The 12,120-nt window shown below is 30.6% G+C and overlaps 1 long non-coding RNA gene across 2 annotated transcripts; it reads right to left on the bottom strand.

Annotated features, from left to right (window-relative positions):
- Positions 1–335: 335 nt before the first annotated feature.
- LOC107031773 lies at positions 336–11,871 on the bottom strand. Of its 2 annotated transcripts, XR_003574437.1 has the most exons (5): positions 11,740–11,871; positions 11,592–11,673; positions 2,278–2,370; positions 2,046–2,193; positions 336–680 (listed from the first exon to the last, which is right to left on the bottom strand). It is a non-coding gene; the product is annotated as an uncharacterized LOC107031773 (long non-coding RNA). The 2 variants fall into 2 exon arrangements; XR_001458278.2 differs by lacking the exon at positions 336–680 and having other exon boundaries at positions 1,926–2,193.
- Positions 11,872–12,120: the final 249 nt, after the last annotated feature.

The following is a 12,120-nucleotide window of genomic DNA, read 5'->3' on the forward strand; positions in this document are numbered from 1 at the left end:
ACATATTAGCAAATTGGTCTTTGGACTTGTGCTAAATCCACATTTGAGGCACAATTTGAGTATAATATAAATGCCCTATCCAAGATAGGAACATGTATTGTTGAAGCTCTTTATCAAATACAACAAGTAGACATGATGGTGCAAACCTTTTTTCCAAACATTTTCAAAGTGTGATAGTATAGATAACAATATGACAAATAGTTTCAAATACTTGAATCTTGGGAACTAGGAACAAGAATATTGTAACTATGTCGGAAGAAATTAAAGTTAAGGTGATGAGTAGGGTGAGTAAGTCAAGAGAACTTGCTGAAATATGGACAAATGGAAGTCTCCACTGACAATAATGGTATTCAATATCAATGTAATAAGATCAATGCAGTGCAACATTGAATGGAATGGTGATGTTGGATTTAAAGTATTGAAGGGGTATACAAGCATACTGTTAACTTGGGTCAACAAAAATGTAGCTGCAGATCTTGGAATAAAAAGACATCCCATGTGCACATGGTATAGCAGCAATGAACCACTTGTACATGGATGCATCACAAGCAATTTCAAGGTGGTATAGAAAAGATACATATCTGAAGACATATTCTCATTTCATTCAATCAGTCCCAAACATGAAATGTGGCTTGAAAGCAGAAACCCAATGGTTGAACCACCTGAAGCAAGACAAATGCCTGGTAGGCCACAAAAGAAATTGGTCAAGTGAGAAAATCTTGAAAGTTGCCAAGAATGGGGATAGTAATGACATGTTCTATTTGCAAAGCAAATCATAACAAGAGGAATTGTCCAAAAAATCCTAAATCTAAGTATACACCAACACCTACTCAAGAGGTACATTCATATTGATTTGCTTTTATAAATTAGATTAGGTTACTTATTAAATTAATCTCTTGTTGCATTCTTTTTTCACTCACATTAGTCCACCACTGGAAAAAAGAGGGGTATAGGTCACTATGAAAGAGCAAGCACCAATAAGACTGGTACAAACAATAACAACACCTGGTACAAGAAGAGGTGCAGGAAATGGTTATAGCAAGAGGCCAAAAATTGTTGGACAAGGTATATTTGTTGTTGATACTGAATATTCATTATAAATGTAAGTGTCTTATAAAACTATCAAAATTATATTTGCCTTTTAAATGAGTCCCATAATAATTATGTTGTTAATATTGCACCAAGGATTGTTTAGCAGTGGGAGGGTTAATATTGTGTATGGTGAGTTTTGCGCATGTGAAAGGTAATATTTGTTTTAAACCTACCAAGGACTAAAGTGGAAAGGCAAACATGCCATGACTCAAAGAGAACTTCAAGTCCAACGTGTTATGCATCGTATTCAAATCAGATAAAAAACTACTGGCATTCAAACAAGGGCACAAGCTAAGGAAAAATCATCCTCAAAGAAAACTTCTTAGTTGTGTGGTTGTAACAACCAAACTTAAATTTTTTTTTATTTGGTGCTTGTGTGGTTGTTCAACCAAACTTAAAGTTGTGGTTGTTTTGTGTTTTGGTGCTTGTGTGGTTGTTCAACCAAACTTAACGTAGTGGTTATTTTGTGTTTTGGTACTTGTGTGGATGTTCAACCAAACTTAAAGTAGTGACTGATTTTTGTTTTGCTGGTTAACTTAAGTTATTGTAGTTGTTGGTTGAAACAATGAAACACTATGATGTTTCTATTTGATGGTCAAGAAAACACTAGTTATGTTATGTCTTTATGTTAGGTTGTTTTCATGTTATTATTTTGTGTTATCATCATATTACCTATTAAATGTAACTGTAATTTTATGAAAAAAGGACAAGTCAACTGAACATACACAAAGATATATATATATATATATATATATATATATATATATATATATATATAATATATAACTTTAATCAACAGAAACATACATCATTAGAACACCAAACCAAACTAATCCACAAAATGAGAACCCTAGAACCAAATGATCTTGCCTTAATAACAATTGCATTCACAAAAAAGTTTAAATGACACACTAAATAAAAGAAAAATATCACATTACATATTAAACTAATACCTAAAATCAGTTTCAACATCCATCTACATTTCAATTGTTCTTCTTGTTTGTTGGTCTTCTTCAAAAAACCCAATATCACAATATTTGCTTGGCTAGGAAATTCAGGATCATACCAATCAAAAAAATTACAAGGATTTCAAAATGAGGACTGCATTTCAAAAAATCAAAGTTAAAAAATTGCATAATACGAACTTGGCAAATAAAAAGCAAAAAAATGAAAAACAATACATACCCCATATTACAACTGATAAATCTACGTTCGGGATTGTCATTTATCCATAAAATTTTCAGAATTGGAGGATCCCCACATAGAAAACAAAGTGTCCTATTATAATTCATGAATTTAGCAATAGCAATTAAAATTAAAAAAAAAAGAAAAATTCTGAAATTTTAAAATGGAGAAGGGATAAGGTAGAATAAATAGTTAGAGAATAAAGAGAGAGAAATCATTAAAACAAGCCAAATATTAAAGAAACATAGAATTTTACGTATATTACTATTGTAGCTTTATGATGTGGCAAACAATCGCTCTCTCACGCGCCTTATAGAGTGTGATTTCACTTTCTACACCAGGTGGACAGAAAAGATGCACGCGTTAGATGAATAAAAAATTTCGAGGGGGGTGATTAAAACGAAATAAAATCTGAATGTACACTGAATAAAAAGCTTCAAGTTCAGGGGGTAATGTATACTTTTGCCACTTTTATATGGTTAGTAATGTGAATTGCATCATTAACATAATTTGATAAACTAATGTCCTTTGATCGGTGCCAATTTGATTTGAATATAAGAAAATGAGCTTATAAGAATTTCATGTGTTTTATTTTACTGATCTTCGATGAAAGAGGTTGTATAACTAAAAGTAACATTTATAATTGAACTTAATAATTCATTTATATATTTGATGAACCTTGAAAGAATTCAACAAAAATATGCATTTCTTATTTGGCATCGTTAAACAGTTAACAACCACAAAAAACACGTTAGAATCGCGCAACATACATTGTTGGTGTGCTTTCGATGCTCAAATCTATATAAAATATAGATAGCAAAGGTCAATCTGTTTGGCAATTCCAACCATAAAGAATTGCTTAGGCATTTACTTTCTCATAATTCAACTTCGAGACAATCAAAGGCATTATACCTTAGTATCTCTCGAACTTCTAATCTTATATAAAATAGTAGTTAGCAGAGGTCATTCTGTTTGGTGTTCCCTCGTGTAAAGAGCTACTTTTGCATTGGATTTCTCTCATTAGCTAATTACCGAGGCAAAATTATCTCTCTCAGAAGTCAAGCATGAATAATACCTTAGTTAGTAGCCAGAACCAGAGAGTTAAAGCACCTAAGGCCAAAGAAGTTCTTCAACTTATTTTCGTCGTAGTTATTTGCATCTGATTTCAGTGTGAGATTCAAAATTTCCAAAATGGAGATTCTGAACATGAAGACAAAAGCTATATGGAGAAATCTAAATATGTTGTAAACAGTTCTGAAGAAGAATTTCAGGCAAATGAAACAGAAATCGAAAATTTCGGTAATGAAGTCCATGTTAAAGAATGACAAAAGTTCCACATCGGTGGTTAATGAGATGATGGACTCCTTATATGGCATGGACAATCCTCCTCCCTTTGATCTAGCTTTTGAGGTTTGAGTTAGGACTCAGACGTAGTTTAACATGGTACTTCTAATATAAGTATATTGTTGCTATCACTGAGGAGACAAAAGATCTTTCTAAGCTTTCCATCAAAGATCTAGCTGGATCATTTCGTACACACGAGAAACAAAGATTTTTTCGTGAAGATCAACTAAAATAGACGACTTTCCAGTCCAGAGCAAATGAGAATTCTCAAAATTTCACAAAAAATTATTAAACGAAAAATTACAAGACAAAAAAAGAAACAGGATCATGATGGTCTTCTAAGAAGGTTGAAGAAAAAAATGAGAAAAACTCTAGTCTTTTTCGTAAAGTTTGCAAAAAGACTAATCTCACTGCAGAAAAATGTGGGCACAAAGGCAAGCATCAATGTAACTTTTGTTAAAAGTTTGGCCACATTGAGAAGGATTGTTGGCACAAGAAACGAGAGCAAGCAAATTTTTGTGAAAAACAGGATGAAGAAATGGAAGAAAACCTTTTCTTATAGTTATTTTAATTAATTATTTTGGCTTTATTATTTTATATCTCCGCTAACAACTTGCTAATGTTAATCAGTTTGCTGATTCTTGTATCCTCTATCTAAAATAGGGAAGTGCTTGTGTAATCATGGGGAAACATTTCACACCGTTTAAATAGTTTCTTAGGACAGTGCCTAACATGACTCAAATATTTATCTATTTTCTGCACGATATTTACATATCTTCGTCGTAATATTCATCTTATTTTAAGGAGTATTATTTTGCTGAATAATAAAATTATTTATTATTATTATTTTGAAATTTTAATTATTTTCCTAATAATCTAAGAAACTCTGATATATAATATGTCCTGAAATTACTGATGGAATGAAGGATACTAATGTTGCTGCTATCTTGACTTGTATTGTTCAAGTCATTATGCCGGAGGCTTATAATAAAATAAATTACAGTTACGTATATAGACATGGTTACAAGTCCAATGCTAATAACCTTCATGAAAAATACACGTCAATGCAAAATAATGTTGAAAAGAAATGACAATCCCGCTATGCTTAATATAAATTTGGCTGAAACAGATGATATCATTATTGCGGTCATTTCAGAAATAAATGTTGTGCCCAATATGAGAAATTTGGTGATAGACTCTAGTGCTACTAGGCACATTTGTATAAATAAAAATAGTTGTGTCATACACCCAGGTTGAGAAAGGAGAGATATTGATTATTTTGGTGACTCAAGGACATCTAAAGTTATTGGAAAAGGAAAAGTTCTTCTCAAACTCACATCTGATAAATCTTTGATATCGAGTAATGTATTGCATGTTCCTATTATCCAAATTAATTTGATTTCTGTGGGTTTATTAGGAAGAGTTCGAATGCAAATTTCTTTTGAAAATAATGAGGTCATATTGACTAAAATTAATATTTTTGTGGGCTGTTATGGATTTTGTAACTATGATTTATTTGTTCTTCATATTTGTGGATAATTTCAGTGAAATTGTATATGCTTCTGCTTACATGATCGAGCCTATTTCATTATGCCATGCTAGATTATGACATGTTAATGTTTCATATATAAAGAATATGCGATCTCTTGGTTTAATATCTGATTTAGAGTTAAATAATTTTGATAAATATGAAATATGTGTTGAAGTTAAACTCACTAAAAGTCATGTTTTCAGTAGATGGAGAAATTGAATTATTATCATTGTCCCACACTGATTAGAGTGATTTGGAACAAACTATGACTAGAGGTGCTAAAATATTATGTGACTTTTATTGATGATTTTTCCAGATTTACTAAATTGTGTTTACTTAGAAATAAAGATGATGCATTTGATGCTTGTATTGCTTATAAGTCTGAAGTTGAAGCTCAACTTGGTAGGAAAATTAAAAGAATTTGATTTTATAGAGATCGAAAATTTGTGTCTTAAAATGCTTTTATGAAAAAGAAAGGAATTATTCAAGAAGTAACCCCATCTTATTCACATGAGTCTTATGGAGTAGCTGAAAAGGAAAAATAGAACTTTAAAAGAAATGACGAATTTCATTGTAATTAGTTCTAATGCTCCTGATAATTTATGGGGCGAAGCTATTTATTTACGTGTCACTTACATAATAGAATTCCTCAATAAAGAACTTGTTGAACTCCTTATGAGTTGTAGAAAGGTTATAGACCTAACTTGAAATATTCAAAAAGTGTGGGGGTGTCTTGCTAAAGTTCTTTGGTCTGAACCTAAAAAAAGAAAATTTGGTTCTAAAACTGTTAATTGCTGTATATTTATTGGATATGCTGAACATAGTGTTGCATATCGATTTCTTGTTTTGAAAAGTGATGTACTTGATTGAAATTCTATTATTTAGACAAAGAATGTTGAATGTTTTGAACATGTTTTTTCACTATGTGATAAAACTTATAAATAATGAGAATGCCTCTACTATTGAGGAACTGCGAAGGGGCAAAAGTCCTAGAAAATAATATTTTCTTATTGAAATGATTTTCAAACTTTTCTTGTTGACAATGACCATTAAATTATTTCGAAGCTATATCTTCTTTTGATGCTAAATTTTGACAATAAAAATAAAAATTGATTTTATATGAAAATAAAACATCAATTTTGACTGATTTACCTCCTGGCGCAAAACCTATTGGTTGTAACTAAATTTCAAAAAGAAACTTAATCTTGATGGATCTATAGATAAATATAAAGCTCGGTTACTAGCAAAAGAATCTTCTCAAAAATAAAATTGATTATTTTGATACATTTACACTAGTGACCAAAATTTCCTCTATTCAAATTTTAATTATCTTAGCATCAATTCACAAACTTTTTATTCACCGAATGGATGTAAAAATTGGTTTCTTAAATGGTGATTTAGAAGAAGAAATTTATATGGTTCATCCTGAAGGATGTAATATTTCTAGAAATCTAGAAATAAAGTTTGTAAGTTAATTAAGTCTCTTTTATGGCCTAAAACAAGCTCCTAAATAGTGACATGAAAAACTAGATCAAGTCTTATTGATAGACAATTTGACCTATGTAGAATTGGGTAAATGTGTTTATACTAAAATGGTAAACAATGATTATGTGATAATATGTTTATACATTGATGAAATACTTATATTTAGTACAAGTTTAAATATTGTGAATAGTACCAAATTATTTTTGTCTACTTATTTTGATATGAAAGACCTGGATGAAGTAAATAGGAATATGATTTTGAGAGTTAAGGTAATAAGGGGTGAAGATAGTATAATATTGTCACAAGAACATTATGTGAAAATACTTCTTAAATTTTTTTGAATATTTTGAGGTGACACTTGTAGCCATTCCTTATATATGATGCTAACTCTAAATTGATAAGGAATTATGGTGACCCAGTTGCTCAGTGTAAATATGCTCAAATTATTGGAAATTTATTACATTTGATGAATTTTACCAGGTCTGATATTGCCTATGTTGTTTGTAGATTGAGTAGATATACTCATAATCTTAATATTGAGCATTGATTTGCATTGAATAGACCGATGAAATATTTGAGAGGAACCATGAATTATGGTATCAAGTAAAGTGGATTTCCTTCTACTTTAGAAGGATATAGTGAGATGCAGCCTTGATCTCTGATTTAGATGAGACAAAATTCAGTAGCGACTATGTGTTCACCTTAGGTAGTGGCGCAGTATGCTGGACATCGGCTAAACAGACGACCGTTGCTAGATCGACTATGGAGTTAGAGTTTATAGCTCTGAAGCTGCTGGTGCTGAGGCTAAATGGTTAAGAAACTTCTTAACGAATATCCGTTTGATAAATGATGAATTGCCAGCTGATTCCTTTACTGAAGGATAAATTGTTGATCTTTGATGAAGGATGAATTTATGATCACTTTGATAAAGTATGAATTGTTGATCCTTTTGATAAAAGATGAATCGTTCAATGTATATACACTGTGACTGTCAAGTTGCAATTGCTATTGCGAAGAATAAATCTTACAGTTGTAAGAGCAAACACATGAAAATGATGCATGATGTCGTTAAACAATTTCTGAAAGATGAAATAATTGCAATTGATTATGTGAAGTCAGAATTGAATTCAATCGATTCACTGACGAAGCCCGTGGAAAGAAAATTAATTCTTCAGACCTCAATAAAAATGAGTTTAAGACCAATTTTTAGTCAATAGAGATGGTAATACAACCTATGTGATTGGAGATCACATGAAATATGTTTATATGGGTAATAACAAGTCGATATTGGCTCTACGCACTTATTGAGAGTGCTTGAACTGCTACCAAAAATGAGGGATGTGTTATTAACTGTACTCTTAATGAATTCATACTCCTTAATTGAAGAAGGTGTATCCAAAGCAGTGTACACTTGATGAATCACCTGTCTAAGAAGTGGAGTGTGGCCGCTCCTATGAGACTTTGGCCTAGTCGTTAAAGCTCTCATGAATACCAAGCATGCACATGACCTATTGGCGCAGAAACTGCATTTAACAACATTACTGTGGTCGAAATGTGATTGATAAAGTCTCTGATTTACAATTAGAATTATTTGATTCATAGAAATATTATATTTCTCCATGAATTCTATAAATTAAATTTTATCGATCTAAATTTGGTTCATGGTCCGAAAGACACCAAACCTATTGCATTTTGTCCTGAAAATCCTATATTATAAAATCTTTTGAAATAAGTGAGAGATTGTAAGTAAAATATTTAACGTGAATTTATATTTTAAAGGTAAATATTCTAAGGTGTATTGGAGAAGTCTTATTTACTTGGAGACAGAGGCGAACCCAGGATTGAAAAGTTTTGGGTGCACCTATATAAAATATAGCTCAAATATAAGGTCTAAGCTAAACTTAAAATAATAATAGGCTTAAGTGGGATTTGAACCCTGGTCAAAAGGATGGTATCTCTACTTGCTAAGTATTGCCCAAGAGCACTTCTATGTTTTTTATAGGTGCAGTGTTGAATATATCTTACTTTCAACCAATTTTTCAAAATAGATATACATATATACATATAATTTTTTCGGAAGTTACCAAGTGCACGTGCATCCCTACAACATAGGGTGGTTCCGCCCCTGCTTGGAGAAATGGCAATTGAAAGAAAAGTGGTGCCATTCTGCATGCAAGTGTTTGGACAATGGTGCCATTTCCCCCTTCCCCTATAAATACTCTTGCTTCTCCATTAGAAAAAAAAGGGGCAGAGAACTATGTTCTAACAACTTGCTGATGTTAATTAATTTGTTTATTTTTGTATCCTCTATGTAAGATAGGGAAGTACTTATTCAATCTTGGGGAAACATTTTATACCGTTGAAATAGTTTCTTAGGACATTTCCTTAAGCACGACTCAAATATTTATCTATTTTCTACACTAATATTTATGTATTTTCATAGTAATATTCATCTTATTTTCAGAATTACTATTTTAATAAATAATAAAGTTATTTATTATTATTATTGTGAAATTTCAATTATTTTGCCAACAATAAAACTTTTCTATAAATCTCTTAAACATTTCTATTGTCTATATAATCTATAACTTTCAAAATCAAATCAAATTTTGATCTATTTCACGTTGAAAAAGCTTTTCTATTACTTCCTCATTTGTATGTGTTGTTAAAGCTATGATGGGAATATGAATTCCATATCACGCCTCTACTTGCCTAATTTAAATTGTTGTGGCAAATCATCCACCTTTGACATATGCCACAAAACTAAACAAATAACAATATATTTAAGTTACATATACTGACAACCAAACATATCAGTATAATTACATCGTTATTTTTTTCACACTTGTGGTAGATGCCGGTGATGGATGGATTTGCAGCAACAATAAGTAAAGAGGCAAAATGGATTCCCATATTCACATCATAGCTTTAACAGTACATACAAATGTGAAAGTGATAGATAAAATTTTATAAGTGGAAATAGATTTTTATTTACCAAAATCTGTCAAGTTTGATTTGATATTGGAAGCCGTAGATTATACAGAGTATAAAAAGGTTTAAGAGATTATAGGAAAGTCTATTTTATCGAGTCAAGCGGAAACAAACCAATATATTAGGAAAAGCAAAGTTGTTTCAATTGATATTTTTATATTATCCAATAAGAAGATTCAAAGAAATTATATCCGGGAGAGGCTCAAGCGTATTAGTGGCCCAAAGCAAAAATCAAACGAGGCGTTAAACTTAAATTGTTAATAACTTTTATTTAATTTCTTCTTCTAGTTTTCACTTCATAATATAACCGTTCTTATTTTAAATTATATTTCATAAGATATAGTACTGAAAATATGAAATTTCTTCTAATAATCCCTTCATTTTTCAGGAAATGTTTAGTTTTTCTACAAATATTATTTAATATCTTTTAAAAAATAATAACTTATAACCTATTATTAGAAAAAATTAGGCTCCTCAAATTTGGGAGTCTAAGACACATGTATTTTTTAATACTGTCGAGCCACCTCTAATTATACCATACATATTCGTTACCACTACATTAAAGATTTCACCTACAAAGAATCAATTTCTATTTTATATATTTAACCTGAAATTTCGCAGTTCAAAAGTGTTATAATTAATTCTTCAAGAATAACCTTTACGAAAGTCAAAGAAAGAGCTATCTACCTATATGGAGGCTTAAAGAGATCCAAAAGTGTAATGTTGTAGCCTTCGCCTAATTAACTTATTACTTCTTCATGAAAATGATCGAACACATAAAATAATGAGAGTTATTATAAACATAAATTGTTTGGGAGTTATGGGTATTAATACTAACAAATAAAGAGTGAGAGTTGGGAAAATGAAGAGGTGTAAGTTATATAGATGACTTTTTAAAATAAATTAATATTCACAATAATTTAGAAATGAAATAAAAAGTTAAGAAAAAGGGGGGAAAAAATCAATATAGTTCTTGACCAAAGAGGCATACCACATCATCTCTTCTATTTTCAACTTTATTATACATATATAGAGAGAAAGCGAGAGTTTGATTCAATTAATTTACTCGAAAAATTATTACATGTATGAAATATTATAATATGTCTTTTATCAATCATAAAAAAAATACAGTAAAACTTAGTTCCAATCATTTCAATAAAAAATAAATTATTATACTTGAAAATTAACTTAAATACTTAAATATACTACTACTATCAAACTAATACACTAAGAATTTTATCAATAATATTCTTATATAAACAAAATTCGTATAAAAATATAAATAATTCTCTTATCTCATTAATATACATAATGATGAAGAGGAATGTTATGTCATCCATCCAGAGCTATACCCCCAAAAAAGATGTAGAAGAGGAGGGAAACAAGAGGAATTAAATTGAAAGTAATCTAGACAGAGCAATGTTAGCATTTTTGATTTAGATGAGATTACAGATGAGGAGGATAAACAAAGGAGGAGAGTGAGGGAGAGTGGTGAATAAATTGAAAGTAATCTAGACAGAGCAACAAGAGATAAAGATTTATCGCCACTGCAAATAAGACTTCAGGAGAGTGCAAAAGAATGTCAAATGCAGATAAGTCAAACACTCAAATACTAAGGATCAAGGCAAGAAAGATCAAATTTCAAGAGCTATAAACATGAACGTTCATTAATACAAAGTCCTATTCAACAACATATCTCACAATTACTGAAAATGTTTTTGACATTATAGGACTTAAAAAGTTGTGACCATTAAGCTAATTAGTCTAGAATATGACAATTTACAAAAAGTTTTCAAGCAAAAAGCGGGGGTCGTATTGGGAGTTAGAGATCTAGGGTTAGGAAGGAACTCCACAATGAAGTAGGTTAGGAGTGTTTGGATATCTCCACTTATGCTTTAACTAGAAAAATGAATCTGAGAGGAAGAAAATTGAAAAAAGAGGCAGAAAAAAAAAGGCCACTTACATAGAGTTGCGAGATCAACCACACGACTAGGCGCCTCTATCGAAACCACTTCTTGGATCCATTGTTCCACCAAATTATGTCTCTACAGGAGAAATGAGGCGATTAGAAAAGATATAGAGAAAGAAGGATCAAGCTAAAAAAATCTTACCTCTTCAAGTTAAGAAGATTGAATTTCATACAACAACAAGCAACGATATGGGGATAAAGAAAAGGAGTTCAAATTTGGAAAACCTATATTTTAGGGTTTGATATAGAAGTTGGGAATTCCATTTAATGGACTGGGCCAAATTTTTTCTCGTTGTTTTGGGCTGATCAAATTTTTGGATTGGTCTTGTTTTGTACAGACTTATTTGAAATGAATACAAAGATCTGCAACCTCCAATATTTATTTTTTAAAATACTTAACAATATACATGTTTTAAAAGCATTTGTTTAAATTATTAATTGCTCAATAATGTACAAAGATGAGTTTTAATTGAAGACTGATTCAAATTTTGAAATAATTCGATGTAGTCTACTACACTTTTCA

This window comes from Solanum pennellii, chromosome 9 (genome assembly GCF_001406875.1).
Source record: "Solanum pennellii chromosome 9, SPENNV200".
Taxonomy (NCBI): domain Eukaryota; kingdom Viridiplantae; phylum Streptophyta; class Magnoliopsida; order Solanales; family Solanaceae; genus Solanum; species Solanum pennellii.